Source organism: Schistocerca cancellata, chromosome 7 (genome assembly GCF_023864275.1).
Source record: "Schistocerca cancellata isolate TAMUIC-IGC-003103 chromosome 7, iqSchCanc2.1, whole genome shotgun sequence".
Lineage (NCBI taxonomy): Eukaryota > Metazoa > Arthropoda > Insecta > Orthoptera > Acrididae > Schistocerca > Schistocerca cancellata.
The window spans coordinates 547,845,150-547,872,020 of record NC_064632.1 but is presented as its reverse complement, the minus strand read 5'-3'; positions in this window follow the sequence as shown (position 1 = coordinate 547,872,020).

The following is a 26,871-nucleotide window of genomic DNA, read 5'->3' as shown; positions in this document are numbered from 1 at the left end:
CGATCAAATGAAATATTATTTGTTTTGTTTCACATGCTTGGAATCCATTTCAATATTCTCTCCTGGGATACACGTCGTTGAAGTTAGTAGTCTCTAAGCTATGAATACATCTCTTTCGTCTGCGCATGTTGAATGTTTTATGAGTCATTGTGGGTCTAATAAGTTTCTCTTACACTGGAGAATACCAGAAAAGTGAGCCTTGAAAGGCAGCTTTTACTTGGACTGTTTAATTGATTGAGAATGTTGGCAAAATTTAGCACACTAACAACAATTATACTACACAAAAAGACATAAATTATACTAAACAAGTTATAGATTGAATTCCCTAAACAACTAACAGAAGATTAAACACTCCTCTGGGTGGCGCCTGGTTGGCAAAGACAGTTTAACTATGTGATCAGTGAGTCAAGTACTCTGGCCCTAAAATGTTGATAACGCAAGCTGAATTGATCTGACGCTCAGCAGACTTTGAGTGATCAAATCTACTGAAATTTCTCTACATAGGTGCAGCTGGGAGCAATTGGTGATTGAGATCTTTACGCCCTTACAACGCTGAAGTGGCATTACATTACCCTGTTATCTTTGTGCAGCGACGTGACTTGCAGCTGGCGAGATGTGTGCGGCTGAGGAGGATTAGACGTGGAGGTGGCACTTGTGAATGGATCGCTGCCACGGAAGAAATGCAAAAATCTCACGTTTTAGCGATCAGGCGGACGGATGGCAATTTACTCTCCACCAGAGCCCTGAAATCACGGTAGATTTCAGTGTGTGACACACCCGTTTCTGGTCGTACCAAGGACCAATTTTGCTCACTTATACGACAGAGCGCACAAGGATACCAAACGTCAAGACTGGTAAACCAAAAATGAATGAGTGTGCCTTCGGCAAACGAGTAGTCCAAGACGTTTGAAGTCATACTGTCAGTACAGTAAGAACTTCACCACAGGCTCCCCAGTCTAAACTACTCCCAAGTGAAGTCAGTCTCAGGACAGGTCCCATGTACCAACCACACATGCCAGAGCCTCGACCAGAAGAGCTTACCAGTCCAAAACCCCAGCACCTGAAAGCTTCCCACGTATCCAGAAAAAATTCCGTTTTCCTGCAAAGTGCATGAACGACACAGCCTTCACACCGTCTTGAGCCGGTCACCAGGCTCTAGAGGCGCTATATCTCCTGTCCCACACGACAGCATAAACTCTTGTCAAACCGGGGCAAGTGTTAAGAAACCTGCATCTCTGAAAAAAAAAGAAACAGCCAATTACTGGCATTTTTAAAGTCTCCGCAGAGGAGTAAAGATGATTTTCTCTGAAGTTATGTCTTTTCCCACGGCAACAAGGGAACAGAGGCAATCTCAAAGATCTTTATCTAAATCGCTTGTTAGTCCTAGCTATAAGGTGTAATAAAGATTGCCGGCCGATGTGGCCGAGCGGTTCTAGGCGCTTCAGTCTGAAACCGCGCGACGCAGGTTCGAATCCTGCCTCGGGCATGGATTGTGTGTTGTTTTTAGGTTAGTTAGGTTTAAGTAGTTCTAAGTTCTAGGGGACTGATGACCACAGATGTTAAGTCCCATAGTGCTCAGAGCCATTTATAATAAAGATTCCAGCTCTAAACATTTCTCAGGTGCCGGAGTTTTTTTCTACAACATGAGCAGACAAGGTTAGTGGCTCACTGGTCTTCTTGCAATATCGGTGGACACAAAAACATGTGATTTCGCTTGTCTCTGCACACAATTCCCAGTTTACAACTCCACTGTATAGATGCATTCCTTTGGACCATCAGCCCTGCTCAGGCTTCTGCTGGCACCGAAGCAGGTATTGTGACGTTGTTCTGCTGGAACCCTGTCCTGATGAGGGGCTGCCTGGTCTGCCCTGTACAGCTGTGGATCTGTCTGGTAAAATTTACGAAGGGATGGGCTCGCTGCCAACTGCTTTCAAGTCCCAACAAGCCATTTCCACAAGCTAAGAAACACAAAAATACCTCATGCTCATAGCACCCTACCAGGCTCCATCAACGTCTGCTTGTAATAAAATCTTTAATAATTTTCTGTATGCGAAAAATAGGTGAGGGAGTAACATGTCCTCTCTCAGCCTGCACTTAAATTTAGAAAACAATAAAGAATCGAAAAAACAATTTCAAAGTAGGTGATTTTCGAAAATGAATGTCTATATTTTCTATGTAGACACAGTAGTGCTTGGTGTAATGGGTATGTATAAAATATTTTAAGTACTGTGTAATAGTTCACATGAATTATACAGTGTACAGGGTGTTCGGAAATTCCCATTACGAACTTTTAGGTCTTGTACGATGGAGTGAGTACATAATATTTGAATGGGAACCCATGTCCAGAAACTTACTGTTTCCATTCTATGACTGTTTCAGTTCACATATGTAATGCGTCCACATCTGCTGAGGGAAAGAGAAAAGAGTTGTTTGATCTGATACACACAATGATTTGTACTACATCAAACAGTCACCTTATCTACATCAAAATCCATACGTCGCAAACCACCTGACGGTGTGTGGCGTGGGGTACCTTGAGTACCTCTATCGGTTCTCCCATGTATTCCAGTCTCGTACTGTTCGTGGAAAGAAAGATTGTCGGCATGCCTCTGCGTGGGCTGTAATCTCTCTGACTTTATACCCATAGTCACTTCGCGAGATATACGTAGGAGGGATTAACATACTGCTTGACTCCTCGGTGAAGGTGTGTTCTCGAAACTTCAACAGAAGCCCGTAACGAACTACTGAGTGTCTCTCTTGCAGAGTCTTCCTCTGGAGTTTATCTATCATCTCCGTAACGCTTTCGCGATTATTGAATGATCCTGTAACGAAGCGCGCTGCTCTCTGTTGGATCTTCTCTATCTCTTCTATCAACGCTATCTGGTACGGATCCTACACTGGTGAGCAATATTCAAGCATTCGCCGAACAAGTGTGCTATAACCTACTTTCTTCGTTTTCGGACTGCATTTCCTTATGATTCTTCCAATGAATCTGTCTGGCATCTACGTTACCGATGACTAATTTTAAATGGTCATTCCATTTTAAATCACTCCTAATGCCTACTCCCAGAAAATTTATGGAATTAACTGCTTCCAGTTGCTGACCTGCTATATTGTAGCTAAATGATAAAGGATCTTTCTTTCCATGTAATCGCAGCACATTACACTTGTCTACATTGAGATTCAATTGCCATTCCCTGCACCATGCGTCAATTCGTTGCAGATCCTCCTGGATTTCAGTACAATTTTCGATTGTTACAACCTCTCGATATACTACAGCATCATCCGCAAAAAGCCTCAGTGAACTTCCGATGTTATCCACAAGGTCATTTATATATATTGTGAATAGCAACCGTCCTACGACACTCCCCTGTGGCACACCTGAAATCACTCTTACTTCGGAAGATTTCTCCCCATTGAGAATGTCATGCTGCGTTCTGTTATCCCTTCAATCCAATCACACAATTGGTCTGATAGTCCATATGCTCTTCCTTTGTTCACTAAACGACTGTATCAAACGCCTTGCGGAAGTCAAGAAACACGGCATCTACCTGGGAACCCGTGTCTATGACCCTCTGAGCCTCGTGGGCGAATCTCGCGAGCTGGATTTCACAAGATCGTCTTTTTCGAAACCCATGCTGATTCCTACATAGTAGATTTCTACTACTACTACTACTACTACTACTACTACTACTACGTGATCAGGCCCAGTGGACCGCACGCATCTACAAATTTCCTCCTCCACTGTATTCTGTCCATTGCTGCTATCTGCCATTCGTCCATATCTATTGACATTTGTTTTAAATCTTCATGGAGTCCATCCCTCCAACGCTTCTTGGGTCTCCCTGACGGTCTCTTTCCTGTAGGTGTGAAATCCAGGAGCTTCCGAGGCCATCTGTGATCCTCCATCCGGGCCACATTGCCGGCCCACTGTATTCGTTTGGCTTTGACAGCTCCTGCTATGTTGGGCTGCTGGTATAGTTCCTCAAGCTCTTGGTTGTATCTGATCCACCATTCCCCTGTATCTGCATCCAAAACCGGACCGAAGATCTTCCGAAGCACTTTTCTCTCAAAGACAAGGAGCTTATGGAAGTCCTGTTTCCGGATACTCCATGTCTCACAGCCATATAGAACCACAGGCTGGATCAGGGTTTTGTACAGTCGAATCTTGAACTGTCTGGAGAGAGGTTTGGACCGAAGCAGTTGTGCTAGGCTGTGGTAAGATCGGTTTCCTGCTTGTATTCTGGCATTGATCTCTGCTTGACATGACGAGTTCTCAGTGAAAAGTGCCCCTAGGTATTTGAATTCTTGCACTCTCTTGTAGGAATGGTCCCCAACCTGCAGTGATTGTAGATGATCAGCAGTCTGACAATGACCACGTGTCATAACGAGGTGCTCTGTCTTAGCTTCGTTTATGTTTAGCCCAAATTTGCTGGCAGCCTCCTTTAGTGCTTTGGTCATTTGCTCCAACTCCTCTTCCGACCTAGAGAGTAAACAGATGTCGTCTGCATAGGCTAAGTATGCCAGAGTAGATTTCTAGTCTCCAGAAAAGTCATTATACTCGAACATAATACGTTCCTTCGCGTACTCTGTGTACAATCGAACTGGTATCCCATCAGGGCCAGCGGATTTTCCTGTTTTGAGGGATTTTGTTTTTCTGCCCCTCTGTCATCTGTTTCGATATCTATCATTTTGTCATCTGTGCGACAATCTAGAGAAGGAACTACAGTGCAGTCTTCCTCTGTGAAACAGCTTTGGAAAAAGACATTTAGTATTTCGGCCTTTAGTCTGTCATCCTTTGTTTCAGTACCATTTTGGTCACAGAGTGTCTGGACATTTTGTTTTGATCCACCTACCGCTTTGACATAAGACCAAAATTTCTTAGGATTTCCTGCCAAGACAGTACATAGAACTTTACTTTCCAATTCGTTGAACGCCTCTCGCATAGCCCTCCTCACACTACATTTCGCTTCGGATAATTTTTGTTTGTCTGCAAGGCTTTGGCTATGTTTATGTTTGCTGTGAAGTTCCCTTTGCTTCCGTGGCAGTTTTCTAACTCGATTGTTGTACCACGGTGGCTCTATTCCATCTCAGTAAATGTCGTATGAAAAGCTTAATTTGCAAGATCCCTGTACAGACAGAAGATGATTTATGTGCAGGATGATGATGATAATGATGATTAGTGTTTTAGGGCGCACAACAACGAGGTTGTCAGCGCCCGTTCCCAAAATAATTGTTGACGAGTGCAGCCAAGTTCTTTTAAACAAAGATCAATTCAGAGCCGATCCTTGCGAGAATTGTAAATGCTCAAATTTCAAGATTGGACACAGGATATCGAAACAGGCAGATAAAACTAAAAATAAAATACCAGTACAAAACAGGTAAAAATAATTAACTGTGGCTGGGTGACCACTTACAAATAATGGGTGACCAAACCACTTTACAGCACATTCAGATCACAATACCAATATTTTGGGAATAAGTCCAGACATCACACAAAAACGTAAAACTCTAGCCACACTCGCCTCATTATTAGTTAAAATAGACGGCAGGTCTAGCGGGAAACTTAAATCTTCCCTCAAACCCGCAAATAAAACACATTCAGTTAAAATATGTCGTAGCTGTGTCCCACATGTCTGACACGTTAGTGGCTCCTCACGACGTAACAGAAAACCATGTGTCAATGGACAATGTCCTATTCGAAGCCGTGTAAGGGCTACTTCCTCAGCTCGTCGCGGTCGGAAGGAGGTGAGCCACGGTCGGACAGAATCCTTCACCGCTCGCAACTTATTATCCCTCACTTCGAGCCACTGAGCCTCCCACCAACGCATGATCTTCCGAGTCACGAATGATGTTATTGTCTGCAGGAGGACGGAACAGCGAGCAGGAGGTGGGATGGAGCAAGCCTCCTTGGCAGCTGCGTCTGCAGGAGTTCTGGTTGTTGTCCTAGAAACTAAAGAGACACCAGGTGGGATAGAAAGAGTGTACCAGAACATGCTTCATAGGTACAGTGTCAGTAACAACGTTGGTTGTCGCCACACCGAGCCGCTATTGTAATGCATCAATACTGTTCTCTACGTTCTGTATGCTTGGTTCATTTTTGCTTTGTAATAAAGTAAACATGTAATGTTTAAGTGTTAATACAAACAAATGTGCTTAAAGTGATAAGTGGATATTACTTAATGTTTCCATTCAAACTATTACCTAATAAATGTACTGCACGACGTCTGATTAAGTTCCTCAAGTAGATGCGAATGGGGTGAAAATCTGCACTGAAACCGTCGTTGACCGGACATAGGTTGCTACTCACTGCCCTCTATGAGTGCTAGAAGTTTGTAACTGGATTTTCCGAATACCCTATACACAGTACTTAACTCTCTTCTAAAGAGCCCCGACGAAAGACACAATACCTCCTTCTTCTGCTTCAGTTCATGTATTAGGCATATTTTCTGTTGTGACGCTCAGTTCTCTTGCATAGTCATTCTACATTTCTTCTTCCAGTGCATCTGTAATAGAGAGTCTTTACCAGGAGTCTTCATTTACCTATACGGTATACCGGTTCCTTCAGTTTTCTCCTATTTTCTTCCATTTTTTTTCATTTAGATTACATATGCGTAAGTGCTACGTTATATTCTCATTTATTTTACGATCCTCTATCTTGCATCCTTCCATTCTTCTTCGAAACTTAATTTCTAGATTCTCGTTGTCACCTATGTTTCAGTTCCATAACTAAGGGTTGGTACTACCATGGTTTTATAGAACTTCAGCTGAGTTTATTTCCTGGCTGCAGTTTTTGCGATATTTTCGCTTATGGGAATAAATTTATTTAATTCATGCTCTACTTGTTATTGTTACATTCACATTTAATGTCGAATTCTAGAAAATGTTAGACTTTCTCCAATATTTTATTACTCAAGATTGTTTTTGAACGTACTGCATTTGCATTAAAATTCCGTCATTTTTGGTATACCCTATCTACATACAGTTTTGGTTGTAATCTGAGACTATCTGTCTTTCCTTTGGGAGTGTGGAGGGGGTAGTGGTTGGGTCGGGTGGGGGTGGGGTGGAGGACACAATATTTGACTAGTAACAACTTCATATCAAAGTTCTAATTTGGTTGACGTACACTTCCAAGACATTCTCAGTCCGTTCGTTGTGTGGTGAATTTGGAAACGAGCGTTAGCCGTCGAAGACGGGAGGTTCACTCTTTGTACTTGCTCGAAAGAGGTCGGCTCAGCAGCAGATAAGCTGATTCTCCGGTTGAACGCCTGTTCCCTCTCCACTTCGCTCTCGTGGACGAAGTAGTGGAAACTCTTAACTTCTAGTATAAGATGAAGTTTTAACACTTTGTGTTCTACCTTCATCTTATAGTGTGTTTTTATGTCTGATCCTAAGTAAGTCTGCCACTACTTCAGTCAAATTCGATCACGTAGGGTCGCGCAGCCAGATAAAACTAGACGTGGGGAAAGGATACTGAGCAAAGTCCTAGTTCCACTCACGTGACCGGCGTAGCAAAATAGTGTGGCAGATGCGGCGACCACGTCTCCCAACTGCGTTCTCTGTTCGCCGTGCCGGCTCGGAACTGTGCTGTCGCCCCGCAGCATACATACGCCTGCGCCTCAGGCAACCACGCAGGCTTTGCAGTAATGTGTGTTGCCGCAATTCCCCGTAGACGCAGCAGTAACGCTGCAAAAAGAGTTAACTGATTATTGTCCACGTTATACATACTAGCAAAAGACCAATTGTGAGATTTTTCTTCCTTGCACTTCATTTTCCATACCAATAATTTGCCCTGTAAATGTCAATAAACGGAAGTTTAAAAAATATCTGTTTGTAATTAAAAAGTGTGCTGTCTGTTAATTGGATGTGTTACTACAGACGTATCTGAAAGAAGCAAATCGCATTTTTCTCATTAACGGATCACTACCGGAGGCGAAATGATGTATGAACCCGATGTACTAAGACCGTGAAGTCAGACACAATACAACACGACTATCAAGATACGTACTGGTGCATGGCATTAAATACAAAAGTGCATGTACACCACTGGAAATGGAAAAAAGAACACATTGACACCGGTGTGTCAGACCCACCATACTTGCTCCGGACACTGCGAGAGGGCTGTACAAGCAATGATCACACGCACGGCACAGCGGACACACCAGGAACCGCGGTGTTGGCCGTCGAATGGCGCTAGCTGCGCAGCATTTGTGCACCGCCGCCGTCAGTGTCAGCCAGTTTGCCGTGGCATACGGAGCTCCATCGCAGTCTTTAACACTGGTAGCATGCCGCGACAGCGTGGACGTGAACCGTATGTGCAGTTGACGGACTTTGAGCGAGGGCGTATAGTGGGCATGCGGGAGGCCGGGTGGACGTACCGCCGAATTGCTCAACACGTGGGGCGTGAGGTCTCCACAGTACATCGATGTTGTCGCCAGTGGTCGGCGGAAGGTGCACGTGCCCGTCGACCTGGGACCGGACCGCAGCGACGCACGGATGCACGCCAAGACCGTAGGATCCTACGCAGTGCCGTAGGGGACCGCACCGCCACTTCCCAGCAAATTAGGGACACTGTTGCTCCTGGGGTATCGGCGAGGACCATTCGCAACCGTCTCCATGAAGCTTGGCTACGGTCCCGCACACCGTTAGGCCGTCTTCCGCTCACGCCCCAACATCGTGCAGCCCGCTCCAGTGGTGTCGCGACAGGCGTGAATGGAGGGACGAATGGAGACGTGTCGTCTTCAGCGGTGAGAGTCGCTTCTGCCTTGGTGCCAATGATGGTCGTATGCGTGTTTGGCGCCGTGCACGTGAGCGCCACAATCAGGGCTGCATACGACCGAGGCACACAGGGCCAACACCCTGCATCATGGTGTGGGGAGCGATCTCCTACACTGGCCGTACACCACTGGTGATCGTCGAGGGGACACTGAATAGTGCACGGTACATCCAAACCGTCATCGAACCCATCGTTCTACCATTCCTAGACCGGCAAGGGAACTTGCTGTTCCAACAGGACAATGCACGTCCGCATGTATCCCGTGCCACCCAACGTGCTCTAGAAGGTGTAAGTCAACTACCCTGGCCAGCAAGATCTCCGGATCTGTCCCCCATTGAGCATGTTTGGGACTGGATGAAGCGTCGTCTCACGCGGTCTGCACGTCCAGCACGAACGCTGGTCCAACTGAGGCGCCAGGTGGAAATGGCATGGCAAGCCGTTCCACAGGACTACATCCAGCATCTCTACGATCGTCTCCATGGGAGAATAGCAGCCTGCATTGCTGCGAAACGTGGATATACACTGTACTAGTACCGAAATTGTGCATGCTCTGTTGCCTGTGTCTATGTGCCTGTGTTTCTGTCAGTGTGATCATGTGATGTATCTGACCCCAGGAATGTGTCAATAAAGTTTCCCCTTTCTGGGACAATGAATTCACGGTGTTCTTATTTCAATTTCCAGGAGTGTATTTCTCTCTACATGACTAGTTTTAATGATGTCTGTATACTGTCTACGAAAATATCGTATGAAAACAGTCTGGTAGTAAAACTGTGTGTTTTCTACATGTCCTTTTGCTAGCAACACACTACGTGTACACAGAAACATCGAATGCTCTTGGCACAATAGTGGACACGACGATATTTTATTGGTTAGACATAACTAACACCATATCACACCTCAAAATAGGCACTTCACACAGAAAGTAATAATTTGACGGTTTCCATGAATCACCTTTACAATTGCCGTCTTGTGGATTACCTTTAACTGACTACTATTTGCGTCTTCCTTCATTTATCGGAAATACTAGCGTGCTGAAGCCAGTTTTACTACTGTTCCATTAGTCAGTAGACGAACAACCTGCAATTGCTCGTTATTGTCCTTAAAATTACTTAAGCCAAATCAGTTACATTCATTGAATCCCCCTAATCAACACTAATTTTACAAAAGTTTGAAAATTCACTGCGGCAATCATCGCCACATATTCAACTTATTTCATGATTCCTTTATGGATGTTAAATTACGTACAATGAACACAAGAAAGACTCGTAGAAGTGCACTAAAGCCTACTGAATTTCTGTCTGTAAATAATTATTCCACACACTAATTATGAGGACTGTAAAAACCATTTCGTGCTACTCCAGTCACCGTAAATAAAAGCCAGGTAAAGACATGGAGTCCTGGCTACTGAGCTCATCAGCGACTATACCATCAGTGAACACTTTGCCTCTCTCACCTCTTGCGGACTCTATAGGCATTACGAGCCAGCCAGGCTATGACTTTGCTACTGTCAGAGATGTTATAGACCAGATGTACACTGTGGATGTAATGGATGACAAGTAACGAGATATTTCTTTCCGGAAGCGAGATGATCAGCCCACTCGGCAATTAGTGGACCCGCATAACTAGGGGAGGCGGTTTAAATTCCATTCTGCACCAGGAATATCTAATCTCGTACTATAACTCTAGCGAAGCCCTCGGATTGAAACTGCCGTATCTAGAATGCTTTCTTCGGATCGAGAGTCACGGAAAACATAATTGACAAGTCGTGTGGAAAGTGTCCTATCAAACGAAAGGTGGATATTTTGTGGCATTTCAGTCTTAACGACCAAAAAGGCACTGGTTTAATAAGACACTTAGACATATCACCAACTTCCCCCATCACTCGACTTCGCGTTATCTACGCATCTTTTCCTCTACATTTACAAAGAATCAACATTTACAGATCCTGCATGTGAATTTTATTCTGAATTAGAAGCTGAAGTTAATCACACCTTGTTTTAGTATCCCAAATTTCACTGTCAATGATTTTTAAATCATTCATGAGTATTCGGACACCACGTCAATCACTTTTTTCTATATTTTTACTACAGATATTGGCCTTTATGACGTGACTGATAATTTTCTTAAAAGTACAAATTACGACAGTTTGAGCTTTTAAATCTTTAAACGTATATTTATGTATTTCCTACGCATACAGTGTAAACATGTGTTTTACATGGCTAAGGAGGATGCAAGAGACCAAATAAAAAGTAAAGACAAAGGTCTATGGCATCCCAACTGTTTCCTGTTAAATAAAACGATTCTCGAAACAGCACTTTCTGAAATTTTGTAATAGTCCTTAACTTTGATAGCAAGGTACTTACCTCACATATAGCGTCTGGTGCACGAGCTACGCAAAACTCAGCTTAAAACATGTGTTCTCCATTGTGCAAGAAACGTAGTGTACTGGCACAATTGCCAGGTTAAATTCTCTAGTGGAATATGGAGACGTTACTAACCTTACTTGTAATTGCAAGAAGAGATTAACAGTGTCTTTTCTTGAATTTGAGAGGAAGCTATTTTTTACCACAATAAATACGGTGGGCTTTTTTCATCCCTTTACTAAGCTGATACGAGATTACATATCAAGAACCCCTTCCTTGCTTAAGATCAACTGTCAGCTGACGCCGCCGTTTCCAATCAAGCGTGATTTATGTCAAGGTTGCCCACTGGCAAGAATCCACCACGCTTTTTCTTCACTGCCTTGGTCAGAAATTTCCGCATGATTTCATCTGGACTTCTAGTTCTCAGTACCAAAAAAATAACTCTGTGAAAGACAGCAAAAGGCTTCGAAGAGCTTTTGAATGGAGTGGACAATGTCTTGAAAGGAGGATCTAAGATGGACATCACCGAAAGCAAAACAAGGGTAATGGAATGTTGTCGAATTAAATCAGGAGACGCTGAGGAAATTAGATTAGGAAACCAGACACTACAAGTACTAGAAGAACTTTGACAGCAAAATAACTGATGATGGCCAGAATAGTGAGAAAGTAAAATGCCGGCTGACAATGGCAAGGAAAACGTTTCTCAAGAAGAGAAATTTGTTAACTTCGGAGATAGATTTAAGTGTTAGGAAGTCTTTTCTGAAGGTATTTGTATGGAGTGTAGCCATGTACGGAAGTGAAACGTGGATGACGAACAATTTAGGCAAGAAGAGAATAGAAGCATTTGAAATGCTGTGCTACAGAAGACTAATTCCCCATATGCGCAAACCTCCCACTTGCACCCTACGTCCTCAATTATTTGCTACATGGATGCCAATCTCAATCTTACCCTACAGTACAGTTTTAACCTTACAGTTCCCTCTGGTATCATGGAGGGTTAACACGTCCTATCAATGAGTCCCATCTTCTTGTCAATGTTTTCCATGTGTTTCGTTCTTCGCCGACTCTGCCGTGAATCTCCTCATCCATTATCTTATCAGTCCATCTGGTTATCAACATTCTTCTGCAGCACCATATCTCAACTGCTTCGATTCTCTTCTGCTCCAGTCAGTCTTCTGCATAGTCAGTGTTTCACTGTCAGACAATGCTGTGCTCCAAACGTATATTCTCAGAAATTTCTTTCTCAATTTAAGATCTGCGTTTGATACTAGTATACTTGTCTTAGCCAGGAATGCCCTTTCTGTCTATTTTTTATGCTCTCCTTGCTCCGTCCGTCATGGGTTACTTTATTGCCTAGGTAGTAGAATGCCTTAACATCATCTACTTCGTAAACATCACTCCTGGAGTGAAGTTTCTCGCTGTTCTCATTTCTGCTACTTCTCATTTCATTGGTCTTTCTTCGATTTACTCTCAATCCATGTTCTGTACTCATTAGACTGTTCATTCTATTCAGCAGATTCACTCAGGCTAACGATGTCATCAGCGAATCTGATCACTGGTATCCTTTCGCTTTGAATTTTAATTCCACTCTTCAACCTTCCTTTTATCTCCGATATTGCTTCTTTGGTGTACAGATTGTGCAGTGGCGGTGAAAAACCGCATCTCTGTATTCCACCATTTTTAATCTGAACAGTTCATTCTTCCAGTCTTATTGTTTACGCTTGGTCCTTGGCCCTTGTACATATTGTGCAGGGTAACTCCAAAGTCACTAGATATTTTAGGGAAACACATGTTTATTCACAATATGGAGGTTGCAACTTGATTACGCACCACATGGGGCACACTTGTCAATACATATCAATATGGTGACCCTGAAATTTACGCACAGCTCCCACCTCTCTTGCGTGGCACGACACACGGTCGCCAACATGTCTTATGTTATTGCTCCTGTTGCATCGGTTATCCGCTGTATCAGCTGGTCTGGGCTATTAATCCTTACTTGGTATACATTTGACTTTGTAAACGCTTCCCCCTCCCCCTCCCACCCCAAGAAAAAAGTCGAAGGGCGTTTAGACAGGAGGGCGGGCAGCGCATAGTCTAGGTGATGAACAGCCAATGCATCTGCCAGCAACTGTCTCTTACAAGACTCCCCAACGAAGTTTGCAAAGTGCGGAGGTGCACATCTCGACGGAAAACAACAGTCTTTTATCCCATCCTGCTCCAGTTGCGGTTCCAGATACTGTTAAAACCTGTCTAGACATATTGTTCTTGTAATTGTCCCTTCGACAACACGAAAGGGCGGTATACGACTTTTTGTTCACTCCCAACCACACATTCACTTCAGGTGTGTCGAGTTCCCACTCCTGAGCTGCTTTTGGCTGTTCATTCGCCCAAATGCGACAGTTGTTCCTATCCATCTTCCACACATGTAACTCTTGGATTCATCAATGAACTGAACGTTTTTCATCAAATTTTCGTCCTCGATTGTTTATAGTCGGTCTGAACACCTGGCAATAAGAGAAGCAACATCTTGTGGGTCAAGGTGGTGCACAGTGTGGATGTGGTATGCACGTCTATTCAGCGTGAATCTCAATGTCCGCCACTCAGTCGTTTGCGGGACATATAGCTTCCTACTGAGCCGCCATGTTGAGGTGGTTGGACTGCGGTTGATAGCATTCTGTATGATGTCTATGATCTCTAGTGATGTTACTGGCCTCCCAGAATGTACTCCATCAGCAACAGTGCCTGTTGTTTTGAACTTATTCATTAAATCCCTGATAGCTTGCCTAGATGGGCCTGACCTTCTAAACTTCCTCAGAAAGTCCTGTGGGACCTCTTCGTAGGTCTTCCCTCTCAGTCGAGCCGTAACAGTGGCTAGTCTTTATGCAGTTGTGAGCATTCTTCAGGAGTATCTGCAAAAGATAAGAGACATTGTTTAGTGATTTCAAGGAAATGTTAAGGGATTTTTGAATCACCTTCTTGATTACCCGTCTCTTCCTGTAGCTTACTCTTATTTTTCTAAGAATCTCGAACACCTTGCAACCTTTCACTTTGTCGAACCCTTTTACTAGAAAGTATAGTCTTCTGATCGCGTATTGATTTTCCTCCAGTTTTGCTTTCTTTATCAAGCACGAAATCAGAACTGTCTCTCTGCTATCCTTATATTTTCTAAATCCAAACTGATGATCTTCTAAAAGAAGCCCAATTTTCTTTACATTCTTCGGTATATTATTGTTGTGAGAAGCTTAGATGAATAAGATATTAAGCTGATTGTGCGATAATTTACACACATATCTGCCCTTGCTGTCTTCCGAATTGTGTCCGAAAGTCTGATGGTACGTCTCTAGTGTCATAGATTCTACACACCAACCTGAACAGTTGTATGTTTGTCATTCCGCCGAATGAGTTTAGAAATCACGAATGAATGTTATCTATTCCCTCCCCTTTATTTGATCTCAAGTCTTCCAGAGATCTTTAAAATTATGTCTCTAATACTTGATCCCCTATGTCTTCCTTACCGAATTCAACATCTGCTTCTATCAAGTCAAGTCCTCCACTTATAAAGGCCTTCAGTGTATTCTCTCCATCGACCCCTTCTTTCCACTGCATTTAACAGTGGAATTGCCGTTGCGCTCTTGATGCTATCACCCCTGCTTTTAATTTAACCATAAGTTGTTTTGACATTTCTGTACGCTGAGTCAGTTCTTCCGACGATCATTTTATTTTCGGTTTCTTCACATCTTGCCCTGAGTCATTTCACCTTGGCTGTCGTGCACATCCTCTTTATTTCACTCTTATCAAGTTTACAATCCTGCGTTCCTGTCTTCCCCTGAACGTTTTTGTACTTCCTCCTTTCGTTGATCAGTTTACGTATTTCTTCTATTACCTACCTAGTGCCTTTGTCTGTCTGTCAACCACCTGTGATTTCTCTTTTTAGAGATGACCATTCCTCTTCAAATGAAACTGCTACTGCGATGTTTCTTATGACAATATGCACATCCTTAGTGAACTTCAAATGCGTCTCATAATTCATGAGAAGGTACTGAAAAGGAATGGGGAGTAAAGAAATGTGTGGCGCAACTAGACTAAAAGAAGGAGTCGGTTAGTAGAACGCATTCTCAGACATCGAAGGATCACCAATTTAGTACTGCGTGAAAGGCTCAAAATGGCTCTGAGCACTATGGGACTCAACATCTTAGGTCATAAGTCCCGTAGAACTTAGAACTACTTAAACCTAACTTAACCTAAGGACATCACACACACCCATGCCCAAGGCAGGATTCGAGCCTGCGACCGTAGCAGTCCCGCGGTTCCGGACTGCAGCGCCAGAACCGCTAGACCACCGCGGCCGGCTGCGTGAAAGTACAGGTGGTAAAATTTGTAGTTGGAGGCCAAGACATGAGTAGAGTAAACAGTTTCAAAAGGACGTAGATTGTAGTAGTTATTCAGGGATGAGGAGTCTTGCGCAGGACAGAGCAGCATGGAGAGCTGTATCAAATCATTCTCCAGATTGAAGACGACAAGAACAACAACAACAAAATTATCCCTTGGACACGTTGACGATATCAGCATGCTCTATGCGAAAAAGACGACACTGATATCTCTAAGTCCATTGCGAGTGCACGTCTCTTCTATACTTCATTAGCAATCTTCCGATTGGATGACAGCTCTCCATCTGGATCTATAACAAGCAAATTTCCTCATTTCTGTGCAATTATAATTCCTGAATTGTGTATAGCTTGTTTTAAAAATTCTAGCCATGGACTTCCCCTGTTACTTTACCTTGTAATATTCCCTGTAAAACGTTTGCCGTCTATTGTGTGACCAATCCATTCATGTGTTCTTCACTTTATTGTTCTCCTAAATTACATCTCCTGAGTTTTAGGTGATCTATAGAGCTAATACAATTAAGCTTTCCTTGATACGCGAGTCTCAACTTTTATCTTCCCCATTACGAACAAGGCTGGGGTGCTGTTCCAGTATTGGAGACCCTCAGCAATACTGACCATTTAAGGAGGGAAAAAGAGGTTCAAGGCATGGACTGAATTTTGGCTATGGAGCGCACTGGACTAGAGTAATCCGTGGAGCAGTGTTACCCATACTGCTGCGGTGGTGTAATGGCTAACACATCTACCTAGTGACCAGCAGACCTGGGTTCAAGTTCCACCTGCGGCACAACTTTCAGTTCTGTACAGGGTGGCAGCCAGTCAAGGAGCATTTAGGGAATTGGTTTCAAAAATTTACTTCGAAGGCCACAGTGAAATCCTTACAAGTTTTGTCCCAGAGCAACTTCGGCTGTGCCTACGTGACACAAGTTCACTCTCTTTCAAGACTGAGGCTGTTCTGTCCAGTTAAAGCTGCTTGCAAGCGACACCTATAGCCCTCTGCTGGAACTGCTAGCGGATCCACACTATCGGTTTAGCCAATAGCGTGTGTGGGATAGAAATCATGTGTGTGGATGCTGGAGGATTCTGCAATGCGGAACACAGTTGCTTCTCTCTTGTGTTCCAGATGTCTACTGGAACATAACTTAACATGAAACGCCTCCATTCCGTTGCTCATTTATTTAGTTGTCCGCCCTCCTAGATTGGCCTACACCAAGTAGCGTCCTCCCGAGACGCGCCCCTTGTATTCTGCACGCCGAAATATACTCACTTTGTTTTACCTAATTTTCTATCCTGTCATTTAATGGCAGCCCTGGATGCCCACTTACAAGTCCCGACCACTCGATTTCTTGTACGTTGTCGTCATAAGCGAGATGAAACAACCTACCTCCCTCTTCCTCCCCCCCCCCCAATAAGTATAGTTCATTTATTCAGCTGCTATCACTTTATCACTATCGTAATTAAAGTTGAGACTCATATGTCACGAGGAAAATATTATTACATACTATCTCAATTTGTTGAGGAGATTTCATTCAGTTTTTTCTTATTGTCCGCAGATCACAGCCATAAAGTGCTACACTCCAACTGTAGCTCTTATCTACCTTTCTCCTCACTTCAATATGTATGTTGTGTGGAGAAATACTTTCTTTTATTCATGAACGTTGCTCTGGCCGTCTCTAAGCCTTTGTTTTATATCTTTCATGTCTTCAGCTATTCTACTGCCTAACTATTTCTCTGATCTCATATCACTTATTTTGTTTCGCCAAATTTTAAATTCTGGTGATTCATCAGAGTACAAAGTGTTTCTGTGTTTTCTCTATTAATTTACAGTTTATGCCCATCTTTTAGAGTCGTATTGATAGCTTCTAAGATTGTTTATAGGTTCCTTTCAACCGGAGCTATCTCAGCTAGGTCATCCGCGGCCTTTTTTTTAATTTTTTTTTTACAAACACTAAGTGTCGGTATTCTTTCATCATATATTTTGTTAACTGTGCGGTGTTCTTCGCACATGCTTACTGCGTGCACCTTCAACAAAATAATCTGCAATTCTGCTATTGAGTCATCCTAGGATTTAGTACAAAATCCATAGCTTCACCAAAAACATGACACAGCCCGTGACGTATCTTCAAGATCCTGTGAAACGATAGCTTAAAAGCTGAGTTCACGTCCCGGGATGCAATTACTTACCACTGTGACTGTAGACAGCATGGTATTCCTTTTGTTAAAAGAACTATTCCAGAATTGTTCTAAACAGCATGGGGACACAGTTTAAAGACTTTTGCGCAACAGAGATCTGACCAGTCGTAGTAAATTTATTTGTAAAGCATCTTGTATTAAGCCTTGGTCAGACAATACTCACTGGTTACATCCTTGTCTTCGTCAGACATGCCCAGGATTCCTGTGAAGATGATGTAAAAAATATAAATAAATAAATAAACAAAATGAAAAAGTAACCAAGAAGATTACGCAACAAAGCTGAGTGCTATCTGCTGTCTTCTCGATACCTTATGTTGCTTCAGTCGGCTTCTGAGTAAGTCATCCAAATAGGCTTGCGCCTTTCAGTATGTTTCAGAAACGTTGTCGTCTAATTTACTCAAATTAGCGTTATTAGATTACTGAACCAGATAGGAAATATTTTTGCTAATCACAAAAATAACTTCTGCTCTCCATATGTAGAAACGATTTTAAGAGAAGAAAGTGAAAATCGAATAATAATTTTGCAGCACAGATACTTGGGAGGAATCATTAGACTTTTACAAGGAATGAATACCTCAACATTTGAGAACTGAATATACCATTTATTTCTTACATGACACGCAAAATATTTAGTTATTTCGGCGACTGCAACATTTCATAGGAAGTCAAGTGCATATGCTAAAATACCGGTTATTTAATCTTTGTTTTATGAATAAAACACATTCCACGTTTGGCGATCAATTCAGTGAGTTATAAAAAGAAGGAGGTAATAAGCTCACAAAACTATTTCAATAATTCCTTATGACAATTAACAAGTATTGAAATGTATCCCTAAGTTAACATGCTAAGTCCCAAATTCAATATGCAAGTTGTCTGAGTTTTTAACCAGTTAATAACAAACCACATAATAACTCAAATTTATTAATTTCTGTATCGTATATTCTTTACATGCTGTTGTTGTCCTTGTGGTAGTCGTCCTCATTCTGAAGTGCTCCACATCACTTTATGATATACATGTCCTTCATTGCTGCATAACTAGTAGAAAATACATTAATTTGATCCTGTTACTGTATGGAGTAAAAATTATGGCCTAGCCTGACACCGACAAATTCCGATACTGCTTTCAAAATAAGTCAGACGTCTTACAGAAAATCGGCTTTTAAATATTACTCTCCATATAAGTTAGTAACATCAGGAAATAACTTGTATCAGAGAGTACAATGAGATACAAGTTCAAGCCTGTACCTTTCATTTCATGCGTCATTTTTAAATTAGGTGGCTTTTGTTTGTCTCACAACGCTTCCTGACAGCTGGCATACGTAAGGTACTGAACAGTTCTTCAAACTGCCGCAACAATGCGCCGTTATCGCATCGGGTTCGATTTTTTCTGTGGGATATTCTGAATGAAAAGGAACAGAAAGTGTGTTTGTGTTAATATATTTTCTTACCCGGCACATCACTATATTTAGAGCGCTTATATCGACCACAAAAGTACTCCTTGTTTTACGCTTTTTTAGTTATCGAGCATCAGCCTCCTTGTTTCGACTCAGATCTTTTAGAGCTCTGTCAAATTTTCCTTACAGTATCGTGTCTCCCTCTGATCTTCATGTATTTCCCCTCCTATTTCTATAATACCCCTCCCCACATTTCCTTATTAACCTTTTTTTTTCCTGTCTGCCCTGCTCCTCCACCTCACCCCTCCCCCCCCCCCCCAATATCCCAACACTGTTAGCGTCAACAGTCCGCATCTCTACTCCACCCCCTCTTCTGAACCAACAGCCATTCCTACCCCATCAATACTATCCACCAGTCCTTCAACCTTTATATATATCAGGATTTCGGCATCACGTTTTTAAATTTTTTAAATATGTTCTTATCGTGTTTCGTTATACATTTTATTATCACTGTTTTTAACTACAAGTGCAAGAAGTCTTAAATTCTCAAATATGACTTAACGGAACAAAATCGACCGATGTTCTTTCCGGAGTACTCCAGGGAAGCGTGATAGGAACGTTACTATTTAGAATATGTACAAATTATCTAGTAGAAAGCATCGGGTGCACTTTAAGGCTGTTCGCAGGTGATGCGATTGTCTGTAACAAAGTAGCAACGCCAGAAGATGGTAACAGTTGCAGAATGAACTCCAGAGAATTGATGAATGGTGCAGTCCATGGCAGTTGACCCTGAACGTAAATAAATATAATATGTTGCGGATATATAGGAAAAGAAATCCACTACTGTACAGCTACACTACTGATGAGAAACCGTAAAACATCGAGGACCAACTATCCAGAGCGACGTTAAGTGGAATCACCACATAAAACAAATAGTGGGAAAAACAGCTGCCTGACTCAGATTCAGAGGAAGAAACTTAAGGATTCGATGATAATAATGAATCCTGGGTTCTGATTGTGCCGTCCCTACGTTTTGGCCTCGCTATAAGTCGACCTCGACCTTCTTGTCGCTGTCTTGAGTCAAGGTTTCCCCAAGCCTGCCAACACGTCGAATAGTGCCATCGTTCCTATTCACATGAGCGATTTTCCGACAGGCTATGCGTCCTCTCCCAAATGCTGATACCTGATTACATTGTTCACACGCCTGTCTGCGAGACATAGGTACTGTTCTACTGAGTACACTGAAAGAAATTCGCAAGGACTTTATACCCTGTTATCGACTTTGGAACTCTCCGTCAATACCTGTGTGAATATCAATCTGTTACCAGTTTACATAGCTCCTTCGTTTTTATAGGTGTACATACACGCTGTCAGTGTTCCCTTAAATAAGTGTCTTAACATCCTGTAAGGGAGTAGAGCAGCACAGCAACTCGACGTAGTATGGACTCAATAAGTCTTTGGAAATCCCTTGTAGAAATGCCGGCCAGTGTGTCCACGCGGTTAAAGGCGCTTCAGTCTGGAACCGCGCGACCGCTACGGTCGCAGGTTCGAATCCTGCCTCGGGCATGGATGTGTGTGATGTCCTTAGGTTAGTTACGTTTAAGTAGTTCTAAGTTCTAGGGGACTGATGACCTCAGATGTTAAGTCCCATAGTGCTCAGAGCCATTTGAACCCTTGCAGAAATATTATAAGAAGTAATTGCGAATGTGTTGCCCGTGCAGGATTGTGCACGTCCCACAGATGTTCGATGGCATTCATGTCGGGGGATCTGGGTGGCCAAATCATTCACTCGAATGGTCCAGAATGCTCTTTAAACCAATAACGAACGTCTGCGGCCCGGTTACATGGCGCATTGTCATATGCTGTGGCACGCACTTCGGACATCGTAGCGCCTACTGCTTCGGCATCACACTTTACGTCCAACCGTCACGGTATGCCTGTATCACAGGGTGTATATTCACTACGAAAACCTACGTCGTCTGTGTTGTCGAAACAAAGACTTATCGGCAGCCACAACACAACACAGCACACCACCGCGTCTCTACTAACGGCTGGCAGGGACCACTACCAGTTCGCGGAGCCTGCAGAACAGCTTCGCTAGAGGTCGCAGCTAGCCTAGGAACTACTTTGCTACGCCACCGCCGGTCGAAGTGGCCGTGCGGTTCTGGGCGCTGCAGTCTGGAGCCGAGCGACCGCTACGGTCGCAGGTTCGAATCCTCCCTCGGGCACGGATGTGTGTGATGTCCTTAGGTTAGTTAGGTTTAATTAGTTCTAAATTCTAGGCGACTGATGACCTCAGAAGTTAAGTCGCATAGTGCTCAGAGCCATTTGAACCATTTTTGAGCTACGCCACCCACGTGATCGGAAATAGTTCCGGCAGACACATCCACCAACGGGCTTTTTAAGGCGACACACGGCCGGCAAAAAAAAAGTTCGACGCACCGCTCGGAAGGATACAGAACTGCCGCCCCGGCAGCCACGGCCTGGAGCCCCTTCTAGCCGCAGTTGGGATCGAGTCGGTTGTTCTTTTGGATAGTGTATTATTATTTCGTTTTGGTGAGTCCAATAAATTGTTTTCGGACTTGTGTTTTACGCATTTCTATTCTGCTAGTGCAGATACTTCATTATCCATAAGAATTCCATCGTTGTTTGGGACCATTAAAAACATAAATGGTTGCTAATGGTCTACAAGTAGCCGAATGTAGCCATACGCAGTCAACGATAGGTTCACTCAGACCAGAGGACGCAGTCCATTCAATGTAAACACAGCTTACATCATTATGGAGTCGCCACCGGCTTGCACAATGGCTTGTTGACAACCTGGATCCAGGGCTTCCTGGGATCACCTCTTAATAACTAAATCGGGACTCATCTGACCAGGCCACGTATTCAAATTGCATAGGGTCCGACGAATATGGTCAGGAGCCCAGAAAAGGTGCTCCAGGCGATGTCGTGCTGTTAGCAAAGGCATTCCGGTCGGTCGTCTGCTGCCATAGCCCATTAACGCCAAATTTCTCCACACTGTCCTAACGGAGACGTCCGGTCATTTCAGGCAGTTTTGCTTGTCTGATAGCACTTACAACGTACACAATCGCCGCTGTTCTCGGTCGTTAAGTGAAGGCTGTCGGTCGCTGCGTTGCCGTGGTGAGAGGTGCTGCACGAAGTTTTGTATTTTCGGCACTCTCTTTACACTGTGGATCTCAGAATTTTGTCACTTAACGAACGTTTATTCAGCACTTGCACATACAAGAGCGCAGAGTGAACTGCCTTCAACCAGAACAAATACTTTATATATACAGGTACAGAAAATTCCAGTACAATGATTATTGACATTTGTAAATACTTCTAGAATGCACTCAAACCGAATATAGGAATTAAAATTTTACAGTTCAGGTGAGAGTTGAACTGACGACCCTCGAGGCAACAGTCAAGTATCATAACCATTACACGACGGTTTCTGCGACAATTCTCCCTCCTAAATCAACAGTGTCACGCTGTTACGCCCTCCTAGTCCGGGAACGAGTCATAGGTCCTGCATACTCCGACTCCCGCTGACTGATGTTCGCCCTGCCGGTGATCTTCATAGAACATCCTTTGCCACTACGCTCTTCGTCACCTTTTCGCTTGTTGCCTGTCGCTGGAGCTTCGAATTTACCCCGGGTTGCAGGATCCTTATAGGGCTTCATTCGAAGGACGTGGACCGTATCTCTGATTTTCCGTCGTCTTGTGTCGGGGTCGAAATCTTCAACTTCTTAAGTAACATCAGACAACTGTTTTACCACCTTATAAGGTCGAAACTAGCGCCTGAGGAGCTTCTCAGAGAGACCAAACTTCCGAACGGGAGTGAAGGCTCAGACGAGGTCACCAGGCTGGTAGACAACAGGGCGGTGGCTCGCGTCATACCTTCGGCGATCGTTTTCTTGAGCCTGCAGCGTGCGAAGTCGAGCTAACTGCCGAGCTTCCTCAGCTCTGGTTAACACCTGACTGATGTAGTCGTTGTCCACGTCATCAGGATATAACGGAAACACGATGTCCGTCGTCGTAGTCGCCGCACGCCCATCTACCGGGAAAAAGGGCGTAAATCATGTCGTGTCTTGTTTGGCGGTGTTGTAGACAAACTTCACGAAAGGTAGCACCCCATCCTAGTTGCTCTGCTCAACACTGACGAACATTGATAGCATGTCGATCAAGGTCTTATTAATGCGTTCAGTGAGCCCGTTAGTTTGCGGATGGTAGGCAGTCGTTATGTGATGAGTAATTTTGAACCGATGGTTTATCTCTGTCACAAGATTCGATTTAAAAAGTTTGAATTTAGCTACCTCGAATGCTTCTGCTATTCTCACGGCTTTTGTAATGGCATAGCGTGTGAGATAATCAATGCAAACAACAATCCATCTATTGCCACTAGCAGACATTGGAAATCGTCCGAGGAGGTCAATCCCAACACGCTGGAAAGGCTTTTCGGCTGGGGGAATTGTTATGAGCCAGCCAGGTGGTTTTTGAGGAACTGCCCTTCTCCTCTGGCACTCTCGACAGTGTGACACATAGTGATGAACACTCCTAAATAAACCTGGCCAGAAAAATCTCTTTCGGATCCTACCGTATGTCTTAATAAATCCTAAATGTCTCGCCTCAGGTGCATCATGGAATTTCTGTAGAACATCTAAGCGCATGTGTTTTGGAATCACTGGTAGCCACCTCTTTCGAAACTGATCAAAGTTTTTCTTACAAAGTAATCCATTAACTACCTTAAATTGTCCTTTCACATCCTCTGACCGATTTAAGGCTCGCATAATTTGAGATATCTTGGCGTCCTTCTTCTGCTCAACAGAGAGATCCTGGAGTGCAGCGAGACAGTCACTATCTTCACCAAAGTCTTGATGGTCTTGCACAGGGTTTGTTGGGAGACAGTCGGCATCTTGTTGTTTTCTTCCACTTTTGTACACTGTGGTAATGTCATACTCTTAAAGACGTGGTGCCCACCTGGCGAATCGTCCTGTTGGATCCTTAAGACTTGTCAACCAACAAAGTCTGAAACAACTGTTAATGGCCTTCCATAGAGATACTGCCGAAATCTGCACATGGTCCAGATCACAGCAAGACATTCTCTTTCAGTAATTGAGTAGTTTCTTTCGGCTTTTGTGTTCTAGAAGCATAGACTATAACCTCCTCTTTTCCATTTGAAATATGCACCTGAACAGCACCGATCCCATACCCACTGGTATCTACACTCCTGGAAATTGAAATAAGAACACCGTGAATTCATTGTCCCAGGAAGGGGAAACTTTATTGACACATTCCTGGGGTCAGATACATCACATGATCACACTGACAAAACCACAGGCACATAGACACAGGCAACAGAGCATGCACAATGTCGGCACTAGTACAGTGTATATCCACCTTTCGCAGCAATGCAGGCTGCTATTCTCCCATGGAGACGATCGTAGAGATGCTGGATGTAGTCCTGTGGAACGGCTTGCCATGCCATTTCCACCTGGCGCCTCAGTTGGACCAGCGTTCGTGCTGGACGTGCAGACCGCGTGAGACGACGCTTCATCCAGTCCCAAACATGCTCAATGGGGGACAGATCCGGAGATCTTGCTGGCCAGGGTAGTTGACTTACACCTTCTAGAGCACGTTGGGTGGCACGGGATACATGCGGACGTGCATTGTCCTGTTGGAACAGCAAGTTCCCTTGCCGGTCTAGGAATGGTAGAACGATGGGTTCGATGACGGTTTGGATGTACCGTGCACTATTCAGTGTCCCCTCGACGATCACCAGTGGTGTACGGCCAGTGTAGGAGATCGCTCCCCACACCATGATGCCGGGTGTTGGCCCTGTGTGCCTCGGTCGTATGCAGTCCTGATTGTGGCGCTCACCTGCACGGCGCCAAACACGCATACGACCATCATTGGCACCAAGGCAGAAGCGACTCTCATCTCTGAAGACGACACGTCTCCATTCGTCCCTCCATTCACGCCTGTCGCGACACCACTGGAGGCGGGTTGCACGATGTTGGGGCGTGAGCGGAAGACGGCCTAACGGTGTGCGGGACCGTAGCCCAGCTTCATGGAGACGGTTGCGAATGGTCCTCGCCGATACCCCACGAGCAACAGTGTCCCTAATTTGCTGGGAAGTGGCGGTGCGGTCCCCTACGGCACTGCGTAGGATCCTACGGTCTTGGCGTGCATCCGTGCGTCGCTGCGGTCCGGTCCCAGGTCGACGGACACGTGCACCTTCCGTCGACCACTGGCGCCAACATCGATGTACTGTGGAGACCTCACGCCCCACGTGTTGAGCAATTCGGCGGTACGTCCACCCGGCCTCCCGCATGCCCACTATAAGCCCTCGCTCAAAGTCCGTCAACTGCACATACGGTTCACGTCCACGCTGTCGCGGCATGCTACCAGTGTTAAAGACTGCGATGGAGCTCCGTATGCCACGGCAAACTGGCTGACACTGACGGCGGTGGTGAACAAATGCTGCGCAGCTAGTGCCATTCGACGGCCAACACCGCGGTTCCTGGTGTGTCCGCTGTGCCGTGCGTGTGATCATTGCTTGTACAGCCCTCTCGCAGTGTCCGGAGCAAGTATGGTGGGTCTGACACACCGGTGTCAATGTGTTCTTTTTTCCATTTCCAGGAGTGTATGTGTAGTTCTGTAGGTGCTCTCTCATCATACAGACCAAGTACAGGATCAGTCGCCAGAGCTTTTCGCAGCACATCGAAAGAATCTTGTTGAGTACCACCCCAGATAAATTTAGCATCGGCTTTTAACATCTCTTGGAGTGGCCTTGCTTTGATAAAACGATGGTAGTAAGAACATAATCCGAGGAAGCTTGTCACATGTCTAATACTTTTAGGAATTGGAAATTCCTTTATAGATCTCACCTTTTCTGGGTCTGGCCACACACCTCCGTTTGACGCAAGGTGTCCAAATATTTTGATTTCTTTTGCTCCTAAGAGACACTTTCTTGGATTAAGTTTCAGTCCGTCTTGTTGGAGACACTTAAGAACGGTCTTCAGTCTTTCTATGTGTTCATCAAATGTCTCTGAGAACACTATAATGTCATCTAAATAATAAAGACAAATCGTCCACTTCAGGTGACGTAGAAGATTATCCATTATCCGTTCAAAAGTTGCTGGTGCTTTGCACAAACCAAACGGCTTTACCTTAAGCTCATACAGGCCCTCAGGGGTGATGAATGCAGTTTTCTCATGATTACCGTCATCGACTTAGATTTGCCAGCATCCCCCTTCAGACAATCTAGTGTATCGTCAATTCGTGGAAGAGAGTAAACGTCCTTTTTAGTTACCATATTAAGCTTCCTGTTATCAACACAAAAGCGACAACTGCCATCCTTCTTCCTGACGAGAACCATTGGTGACAACCATGCGCTCTGCGAAGGCTGAATGATGTCATTCTTTATCATTTTCTTTACCTCGTCGCGAATTATTGGACGTTCCGTTGCTGACACATGGTATGCTCTCTGGCTTGTTAGTGATGATCTCCAGTGCTAATCCGGTGCTTCACCACCGGTTTGTCTAATCTTCTCTTCACCTGAGGATTGAAGTATTCAGAGAACTCTTGAGGAATGGTAAGAAGATTCTTCTGTTGTTATTTAGTGAGTTCCGGTGATAGTCGAGCTAGAATATCTTGTCTTGCAGCGGTAGCGCTAATTTCGCCCACAGACTCGGCATGGGAGGTTTCTATGATGCTCAGCTGTTCTGCAAGTAACGGCTCAGCATTTGCTA